At 47.6% G+C, this 10,828-nt stretch overlaps 1 long non-coding RNA gene across 2 annotated transcripts; it reads right to left on the bottom strand.

Moving 5' to 3' along the window:
• Positions 1-1,874: 1,874 nt before the first annotated feature.
• On the bottom strand, positions 1,875-10,828 carry LOC127685462 (uncharacterized). 2 transcript variants are annotated; one of them, XR_007977877.1, is made up of 3 exons: positions 10,360-10,828; positions 9,009-9,169; positions 1,875-2,104 (listed from the first exon to the last, which is right to left on the bottom strand). It is a non-coding gene; the product is annotated as an uncharacterized LOC127685462 (long non-coding RNA). The 2 variants fall into 2 exon arrangements; XR_007977878.1 differs by lacking the exon at positions 1,875-2,104 and adding an exon at positions 8,448-8,883.

The following is a 10,828-nucleotide window of genomic DNA, read 5'->3' on the forward strand; positions in this document are numbered from 1 at the left end:
ATCAAAAAGGGGATGGAGTCTGAATTTTATAACAAATGAAAATGAAATAAAAGGAGATCTGTATCATCCTAATCAAAGCTCACGCCACCGGACCCGACTCCCTGGCGCATCCCTTGGCATTGGTGACTCAGTGCTGGGAGTGACGGGTTTGTTAAAGATGATGGGTTTTGATCAAGTGTCACATCTGTGTGACAGTGAGTGACCTGCTCTTTATCACTGCAGAGCAAGATGGAGGCCACGGGAGCTTTAAGGTTAGTTCCCAACATAAATCAGGAGTCTTGTGGAACGGGCGCTTTTGCGACTGGCCTTGACCTTTCAAGGACCCGGTGAATGTGTGTAAGCGAGAGTCCGCACACATGTGCAAGTGTTTGGCTAGATGGCAGAAAAGGCCATTTTCTAGCCTGTGCTAATAGGCTGGTTTCCTCTCTGAACGTTTAACTTACCATTGCCTCACAAGGCTGTGGTGTTAAACTTGCCTCATTCTTGAAGTGCCAGACAAAGGTCTCCATGCCTTTTGCTCCTTTGGAATGTCAGTCAGGGGTGCCACTGCATAGATCTGAAGGTGGAGAGGAAGCACTTCAGACACCTGGTGCCATTGCTGGGGGTGGGGCGGGGGAGGAGATTAGTCAATGTTGGAGTTTTGCCAAAGGTCAACACTCCCTCAGGTGTGAATTCTGATGAACTTGGAGCAACGGCAGTGGAGAGAGCATGAAATACACGAACACCCAAGGCTGTCCTGGGGTGGCCACAAGACGAGGAGATGGGGTGCTCAATGCTCAAGGAGAATATCCCCTAAGGGGCAACCCCACCTAATGGCAAGCCCTTGTCCAGCCTAATCTTCCTACTGTGTCACTTTTACTGGGTGATGACCTGTTCGACAATTCTCTCAATGCCCACAGAGGAAAGTCTGTACTTTACCCTGGCACTATAAGCTTATCCTGGGCACTGCTCAACGCAATTCTCTTCTTCCTGTCTCCTGAACACCCAACTACTGGCCTAGCCCACCTGGGAAGCTGCACTGTTTCTCTTCCCTGTGGTGGTGGTGGTAGGGCTACTCATCTTCCCTAGCCTGGAGTACCATTTCTGCCTCAGGGAGGACCAAATACCACAATCTTAACTCCCTTTCTTTAATGCAGAATATGAACCGGGAGCCTGCTGGGGACAGGTCAGAGCAAAGCACCTCAGGACATCTGCTGTCAGGAAGGCGTCTGTAATCCCGGGGGACCCTGACAGCGAGATGAACCAGGAAGTAGAAGCAGGTTGGAGTGTAACTGAGACTTGCCAGGGAAATGGAGAGAGCGGGAGCTCAGGTAGTGTGGGGCAAAGGTTGCAGGTTAGGAGCCTATTGACCACCAGGGAGGATGTATAGTCAGCCAATCACACACCTCGGAAGGGGAGGGGTAAAGCTGGGCAAAGCACCTTTGCTCCAGCAGTTTTTAGGTCTCAGGGAGTGGCGCCTTTGGGTGGTCTCCGAAAGCTGTGGTGTAGGAGTGAGAATGGCCTCCACATGCGCCTGGGTTTAAATGCTTGGTTCCCAGTTTGGCGGAACTGTTTGGGAAGGATTAGGAGGTGTGGCCTTGCTGTGGGAGGTCACTGGGGGTGGACTTTGAGGTTTCAGAAGCCCACTCCGGCCCAGTCTCACTCTCTTTCTACCTTCTGCCTGCAGATCAGGATGTAAGCTCCCAGCTTACAGCTCCAGAGCCATGCCTGCCTGCCTGTCTGCCTGCCTGCCTGCCTGCCTGCCTGCCGCCATGTTCCTGACCACTATGTTCATGGACTCTAATGCTCTGTGACTATATACCCCAATAAACTTGGTTATTTTTTTTTTTAAGATTTATTTATTTATTATATGTAAGTACAAGATCCGTCAGATCTTGTTACGGATGGTTGTGAGCTACCATGTGGTTGCTGGGATTTGAACTCAGGATCTTTGGAAGAGTAGTCAGTGCTCTTAACTGCTGAGCCATCTCTCCAGTCCCTCATTTTTTTATAAGTTGCCTTAGTCATAGCATCTCTTCACAGCAGTGGAAGAGTAGCTAAGACAGGAGGGCAGAAGTCTTTCTCTTTGATTTCTTCTCCTGGGAGTTCTGCAGTCAGCTGGGCTCTGGAAAAGGATGTAGATTGGGGGGGGGGAAGAAAACCTTTGTTGTTTAATACTGAGTACAAAGTATATACAAAGTATATACACACACACACACACACACACACACACACACATATATATATATATATAATGTGTATATGTATGTATGTGTGTGTTTGTATATATGTGTGTGTATATGTGTTTGTGTGTGTGTTTGTGTGTGTATGTGTGTATATATGTGTGTGTTTGTGTGTGTATGTGTGTATATATGTGTGTGTTTGTGTGTGTGTATGTGTGTATATATGTGTGTGTTTGTGTATATGTGTATGTGTGTATTTATGTGTGTGTTTGTGTGTATATATGTGTGTGTTTGTGTGTGTGTATGTTTGTGTATCTAGTTGTGTGTTTGTGTGTGTGTATGTGTGTGTATATGTGTATGTTTCTGTATGTGTGTGCATGTATGTGTATGAGTGTATATGTTTATGTATGTGTGTGTTTGTGTATATGTGTATGTGTGTGTATATGTGTGTGTATATATGTATATGTGTGTGTATATATGTATATATGTGTGTATTTGTGTGTGTATGTGTGTATGTGTATCTACCCATACTTATCCCCCCACATAAGCATACATTCCTCAGCTTTTGCGTTGCTATCACCCCCAACCTCAGTCTCCACTAAGAAGCATCACCTGTTTCTATTAACCATTGCCCTGGACAGTTTCCCGGCCTTATTCTCCCTCAGATGCCATCTACCCTTGAGAGTCTGGATCCCTGTTCCTTACTTCCTACCAGTGTGACCATGGGCAAGTTCTTCAGCCAGTCAGAGTGCCAGCTGGCTCATCCGTAGAGCGAGTGAGCACAATGTCATTCTGTGACTCACTTCATTAATGCATGCACAGTACTGGGCACAGGGTCCCGTGCATCTGTGACCTGTGACCCCACACAACGCCTGGGGAGGGTTCCTTCTCCTGGGTTTCCTGACACTGCTGCAAATGTCTGGCTTCCTCTTTTTGCCAGGCGTGCTCCCTTCCACGCTTCTGCCCTCCCCACACGTGGTATTGTTTCCTGTCTTCTGGCTTCTCCTGCTGACCACACTTCCTCTTCTTAGCCACGCCCCATTTGTAACAGTTGCTGCCATCTAATTTCTCTTACCCAGCCCCTCCCCTCCTCCTGCATCTCCGTACTTCCCAGTATCCACTAACCCAGGGGAGTCAGCGCCTCCTTGACCTCACCTTCCCCACCCCTTCTCCTGATCCTGTCCAGTGTTCCCTCAGAGCCTGGTTCCAGTGGATACGAAATCTGTGGAGTTTCGAATCCCACCTATAAGATGGTGTTTGCGTATAACCCAAGCACATGTTTCCATATACTTTAAATCCATATACTATAAATTACCAGTTTTATCTAATATACTATAACTGCTTCATCAATAGTTGTTACATTCTATTTGAGGAGATAATGACTAGGAAGAAGAAAGTCTGGGAGTTTCTGTTTGGTGTAGGTGTAGTCACCAGCCTAACAAGGAGGCCCGGAGAGTAACTGAAGATCTGCATAGTGAGCCCATGTGTGCAACAGGGGATTCCTACACGGCACTGCATCCCTGGGGCTTCAGACTGTTTGCACCCAGGAACCTCGAGTTTTGCTTTTTGGAGTTTTTTCCCTGGGTGTTTGATTGGAGATCACATCCATGGGTTCAGGCCCCGGCGCCTCGGACGCGCTATCTCTTCTCCAATGGTTCCCTTCCATCTTGCTATTTCTTTCTTTTACTGATCCAAGCTCTGGAGCATCTGCAGTGCTACCAATGTCCCTAAGAAGTGCTCCCTGGGCAGGGACCTTGCAGCTGTTCCTGCTTTCATGGATATCCAGGTACTCTATATCATGGATACCTCAGAGATCTCCCAGGACATAGACGAAAGTAATTTGACAGAAGGTGGGGTGGGGCTAAGGCTAGGAGGTAGGTGGGGAGGCCTGCCTAGCTCCAGGCTCAGGAGCTGTCTCCAAACAGGGATGGGAGCCCAGGCAGGACTGCAACAGTCATGGTCCAGAATAAGCAGCCCAGGGGTGGACCTGAGAACTCTCACTAGACACTCATTGCCCAGGAAAGGAGACCAACCTAACTTGGCTTGCAACGTCTACCAGGCTTGGAGCAGTCATTAAATGCATGCCAGTTCCACACCTTACATTGTTGTAGTCCCGATCCCGTGAGGCTTCACCTAGCTTTACCTTTAATATTTACTTGGCTACCAAAAACAAAAAATACAATCAACAATAATAAGTATTGACTATGATTTCTTTTAATATCATAGATAAAAAAAATCTAAGCATCAGCTTTTTATTAAATGTAATATTAAATGTTTGTGTACTCAAAGTTAGTAAGGGTGTTCAGCTAGACAGAGTCATCTAGCCTGTAGTCCCAGTACTTGGGAGGGGGGAGAATCAGGAGTTCAAGGCTATCCTTAGCTACATAGCAAGTTTGAGCCAACATGGACTACTGAGACTTGCCTCAAAAACCTAACACAAACAAAGGCTACCAGAGAAATTTACATGTTATGCCTCTGAAACAGATACTCCTAATTTCAGCTTTGCCCTGAGCTTTGGAGCTGAGTCTCTGCTAAGCCCATTTCAGGTGTTTCTGTGGGAACTGGTTGGGTTTGCTGTCCTGCTGGGAAGCTTAGAGGCTTAGGTGCCTGAGCTTGGGGCTGTGTTTGTGTCAGTCAGGCCGCAGGGAGGATCATGTAGAGATGTCTCAGATGTGAACCTGGTAGGACTCGGTGATAGATTTGGTGTTGCATGGAGAGAGGACTCTAGGGTGACTTGGAGAGTCTGGGTGGCCAATGGAGCCGGTCCCCAAAGACATACTGAAGGAGGAAAAGTTAAAGCACATGGAGCACAAGTTGGCATGAGCCTATAAACTCAAGGGTACCAGAAGAACCCCTAAGGGAAGGCGTCCAGGGGACAGTGGATGAGCGAGAAGTGGTCCCGAGGATAACCCACAACTGTTGTGTGAGTAGTGACAAACAAACACAGCGTGGACTTCTGAAGAGCCAACACAAGACCTTCTCTACCATCCTCAGGAAGGCATGGCCGCCACTCCACATAATACATAACTCTGTGCAGCAGGGAGATGAAGGGACTAACTCAGGATCGTGCAGATGTAGGCAGGTCATGGCACTCTACCCTGCTTAGAATCTTTCAGTTTGGAAGATGGGATGGGATGGAAGATGGAAGATGGAAGATGGGAGGCAAAGGTGTGCAGAAGGAACACGAGTCCTAGGGAATGCCGAAGATTTTCAGAGTCACGGAGAAGAAGCCACCGGACAAGGAGGAGGACCTGTAGAAGATCTGGCTGAGATGCCTTGGGGAGGCTGGAGGGACGACAGAGCTGTGACTGAGGGGGCACCAGTGTGGCCCTGGAGACCTTTTAAACACCCAGTGGTAAATCAGTGTAGCTCTTCCAAGGTGACAGGAACGCCTGAGGCTACCTTGCCAACGTCTCTTTCCCCAAGCTGGGTATCACTGCTCCAGCTGCACAACCCCCCCCCCCACCAAGTTGTCTGTGGCCCAAAGTAGCTCAGGATTGGTGGTCCCTAGTGGGGACAGGGTCAGGGCAGTCAGTTTTATGAGGGGCAAGAGATAGATTTTAAAGTTTAGCAGAAACATATTTTTCAAGTTGCTCAGCTGGAAGGAAATGAAGACTGCTGCCTGAGGAGGGTCAGTGTGTCGGGATCCCCCCTCCCCCTCCAGACGCGAAAGAACCTCAGCCTGGGACCAGATGATAGAGTAAAAGGATGCTAGGCTCTGGCTGGAGAGATGGGTCAGTGGTTAGAGCACCATCTGCTCTTCCAGAGGTCTGAGTTCAATTCCCAGCAACATGGTGGTTCCCAGCCATCTGTAATAAGATCTAATGTCCTCTTCTGGTGTATTTGAAGACAGCGACAGTATACTCACATACATAAAATAAATAAATGTTAAAAAAAAAAAAGGATGCCAGGCTCACCCAGTACCCGCCCAGTGTCTTGCCCACCAATCCTGCCTTACCAACCAACAACTGTAAAGTCCAGCCCAAATTCTCTGTACCCCATCTCTCTGTTTCCTTGAGAAATGACAGTTATGTCAACCTTGAAGAAAGAGGGGAGCCAGGTAGGCAGTTTGCTCCAGCATAATGTGGCGTGGAGTGTGACATTAGGTAACCAAGTGCAGGCTGCTGGGGGTGTGGGGGACCCAGCGGTCAGAGGGCATGGCTTTCCAAGCTGCCTTTAAAGCAGAAGGCATTGGTGAGGTTCACATGCATGGCTCGCTCTCTGAAAACTCTCATCTTTACCAAAGCAACATCAGTTTCTTTGAAAGCCTGTCTAAAGAGAAACTAAAATTGAGCTCTTAAGGGCACGTATTGCTCAGGCAGAGAATCTGAATTCTTTTCCAATGCTAATAGTGGGTGTCTCACAACTGCCTGTAGCTCCAACCCCACGGGACCTTTCTGAGTCAACAGCACCCACCTCAAGAACCGATATCAACAGAACCTACCCAAGGGTGCACACCACCCTGCCTTTCCACAGGCAGGTGGGCTTTGCGAATGACTTTATCAGAATTGTCGGTTCCAGCCGGGTAGTAGTGGCACACGCCTTTAATCCCAGCACTTGGGAGGCAGAGGCAGTCAGATTTCTGAGTTTGAGGCCAGCCTGGTCTACAGAGTGAGTCCCAGGACAGCCAGGGCTAGACAGAGAAACCTTGTCTTGAACCCTCCCCCCCCCCCCCAAAAAAAAACATTTGTCATTTCCTGGATTACAGAGGAACTGACTGTTTGTCCAGGTCTTAGAGGATGCCTTGTAGTTCCTCTTTCAACAGTCCTCATCTTAGGTTCTTTGTCCAGGAAATGTTCGGCTCTTAAGCAACGTCTATTTTGGCTGAAGTGTGTTTGCTCTCCTACAGGCTTGCCAGGCAATCCAATCCAAAGTCTGCTGTTAACACTTCCCTGTTTCGAAGTAACATGGTACCTCTCTAGGTGACAGCTGGCAGGAGTCACTTTTCAGTGAATGGCAGAACTGAGCCTAAATAGACCCCAATGTTCACTTAGTGTCTATGAGAATTACAGAAATAGGTCACTGAACCTTTTTAAAAATAGAATCGACACATTTCAGGAGAGCACTTTTTTTTCTGCTGAGACAGCATACAGTACAAAATGAAGCAATCTTGAGAAGTAGAATTTTTAAAACCTTTTTTTCAGTTTTATTTACACTGTGTGTTTTACTGTGTTGCATGCATATGTTGTATGTATGTGTGCCACAAGTGGACCTGGTGTTAGAGGAGGTCGGAAGAGAGTGTCAGATGCTCTGGAGTTGTGGGTGGTTGTGAGACATTTGGTGGGTGCTAGAAACTGGTTGAACCCAGTTCCTTTGCAAGAACAACAGGTGCTTGCAACCACTCTGTAGCCCCCAAAGGTAGAATTTAGGCACCTGGCATTAAATTTAAACATTCGTTTTTTTTAAAGATTTGTTTTTTATTTTGTGTGCATTGGTGAGTTTTGCCTATGTGTCTTTCTGTGAGAGCGGGGCTATCAGATCCCCTGGAACTGGAGTCACAGACAGCTGTGAGATGCCATTGGGTGCTAGCATTTGAACGTGAGTTCCCTGGAAGAGTAGCCAGTGTTCTTAACCACTGAACCATCACTCTAGTCCAAAATTTAAATATTCATCTTAAAAAATAATTATTTATTTTTATCTTATGTGCATTGGTGTCTTGCCTGCATGCATGTCTCTGTGACGGTGTCAGATCTTATAGTTGTGAGCTGCCACGTGGGTGCTGGAAGTTGAACCCCAGTCCTCTGGAAGAGCCATCTCTTCAGGCCCCAATTAAAACCTTTTGCTTGTTTTGTTTGTTTGTTTGTTTTTTCAAGACAGGGTTTCTCTGTGTAGCCCTGGCTGTCCTGGAACTCACTCTGTAGATGAGGCTGGCCTCGAATTCAGAAATCTGACTGCCTCTGCCTCCCAGGTGCTGGGATTAAAGGTGTGTGCCACAACCACCTGGCCAATTAAAATATTCTTAATGACAGTGACATACAGTGTCCCCACTGTGTCTTTGCTAAGAACCTATGCAGCCGCCTGGACAGCTGAGACAGTTCTTCTGAGGTATGAACAAGTCCGTACGAACCCCCCACCCAGCCAGTTGGCAATGGCTTTTGATGGAAAAGAAAAGCGACACCATCAACTGTTGGCAGCACTTGCTTTCTTGCCAAAGTCAAGATCTTCATCTTACTTGGGTTTGCCGCCTTCCCATGAAGTTACATCACAGTCCCCCAGATGAAGCTTGGGCAATTATCAAACACATGACTGCTTCATAAGGCAAAAGGCCACCACATCACCTTTAAATAGCATCATTTCAACTCTTCCAAGGACTAAGCTCATCATAGTTGGGACAGTCATACTCTTTTTTGCCCAAGGCTCCTTAAGATCAGCTAGCATCCTAATTCTGTTCTGAGGGAGGCTGGTCCCGAGCCATCTTTAGAAAGCTCTCTCCAGCTGCTGCCTATCTTCTCCTCACACCAGTATTGCTGTTTCCTTCAAAAGCCCATCAGCTTCAGGGGAGAGCTCAGGTCTTTTGTTTTTTATTTTTATTTGTTTTGGTTTTTTTGGATTTGGTTTTTTGGAGACAGGTTTTCTCTGTGTAGCCTTGGCTGTCCTGGAACTCACTCTGTTGACCAGGCTGACCTCGAACTCAGAAATCTGCCTGCCTCTACCTCCCAAGTGCTGGGATCAAAGGTGTGCATCACCACTGCCCGGCCAAGGCCAATTTTGCACCTCTACCCTGTTATGAAAAACAAACAACCTTTTGAGAAAACAGGCTAACTCAAAAAGAGCTGCCCTAGGAGAGAGCCCTTGTGGACGTTCACCCGCCTGGCCAACCCTCCTCAGATGTACATGGAATGCTACCTGTGCGATGTTCACACGGCGGATCGCCGAAGCGGTTCGTGGGTCAAAGTGTGAAAAGGAGCCGGCTGGTCCCAGAGCTTCTCCCGGTTCTGTTTCTGCACATTAGCTGTGACACTACTTCCTTCTCAAACCCTAGGTGACATGGGCAGGACCCAGGATATCTAGAAACCAAAGACAAGTTCCAAAGCCCAAGAACTCCAGGGGCAGACAGTCAGAATGCCACCTAGACGGACAAATCTCTTGGCCGTGCCACAGCGCCCCTCTTTCTGCTCTTGAAGTGTACCAAGATCTTCCTACCCCAGAGCCATTTGCTGAAGCTCTTTTATTCAACTGGAATGTTTGGTCAGGATCTTCTTTGATTAGTCCCTTTTCTTCATTGAGGTCTCAGGTGGAATTGATGACCTTAGAAACATCTTTCCTGGTCACAGATTTCCACAGCCCTCATCATTTTCCAAGAGCAGTTATCAGCATGGAAAAAAAAATGAACTTTTTGAATGTCGTCTAACTCGGTTTTTGCCCACACAGCCTGGGCCCCTCCCATCTGAGTGGAAACAGCCTTTGAACCATGATAGTAATTCCAGAGTCCACAGCTACATCTCACACAAAGAGCCCATCTCATACTTAGGAATGGATGCACATGGTATGTACAGATCTATATGTTCTGGTTAGAAATGCCACACAAGGATTCCTGACTCTTCTCTTCCTTGGTGCCTTCGTTTTCAAATGTGTTCCAGTAAAACTTTGTCTCCTACCTGTCCCTCTGTCTGTTCCCCATTGCCTTAGGGCTGCTGCTTGACTATCATGCTCGTATCAGTACAACACCTTGTTCCCTCAACCAGACCATCCTAACGCTCAGATTTACCCTGCTCCGGCCTGCAACCAGCCTCACTCATGTCCACTTCCTCTCCTGGGACAGCTGAGTCCCTCCTGTGTCTTCTCCTGCTATTCTTAGAATTAACATCTTTCTCAGAGTCACCAGAGTCTTGGCTCTCCTAATCAGTGGACAACACTCATCTCTGCATCAGACTCAAGTATAGAGATGTGAGAAGCTCCTTAGAAATCCAGAGGAGAAGCCGGGCGGTGGTGGCACACGCCTTTAATCCCAGCACTTGGGAGGTAGAGGCTGGTCTACAGAGTGAGTTCCAGAACAGCCGGGGCTATACAGAGAAACCCTGTCTCGAAAAACCAAACCAAACCAAACCAAACCAAGAAAACCCACAACCAACCAACCAACCAAAAGCAAAAAAAAAAAAAAGGATATATATATATATATATATATATATATATATATATATATATATATATATATATGATATTCAAGAAAGACACACATATACAGGACAAAACATACCCTGATGATGGTAAACACGCTTGCACAGTGCCTCTTACACGGATCAACTTATCCCTTCCACACGCTTCGCACTCAGCCAGGGCAGACTCTGCCCCGTTTTATATGTGGGGAAACTACAGGGCAGGTGGCCAGGCCGGTGCCTGCCGTAACTGGACCAGCTGCAATGGAAGCTGACCTGGAAGGGAAGCCTACATCTTGTGATTCCCAGCCCCAGGCTCCTCCGAAGTTCGAGTCAGGGCGGTCAGCATCCGGTCAGCATCATTACTCCTCTTTATCTTCTCTATTTACCTCCGGGCCTGGCGACATCCCTGCAGAGCAGTCTCCGTACACACTGTGGCCCTTGTGGCCCTCCGGTGGGAATGAAGGTGTCGGGGCAAATACTTTCCAATGTGGAAAGAGACACCCGGAACTTGCCTCCAGAACCTAAGGCTGTGACGACGACGAGGGGAACGTTCCAGAAGGACGTCCT

This window comes from Apodemus sylvaticus, chromosome 5 (assembly GCF_947179515.1).
Source record: "Apodemus sylvaticus chromosome 5, mApoSyl1.1, whole genome shotgun sequence".
In the NCBI taxonomy this organism is placed as follows: domain Eukaryota; kingdom Metazoa; phylum Chordata; class Mammalia; order Rodentia; family Muridae; genus Apodemus; species Apodemus sylvaticus.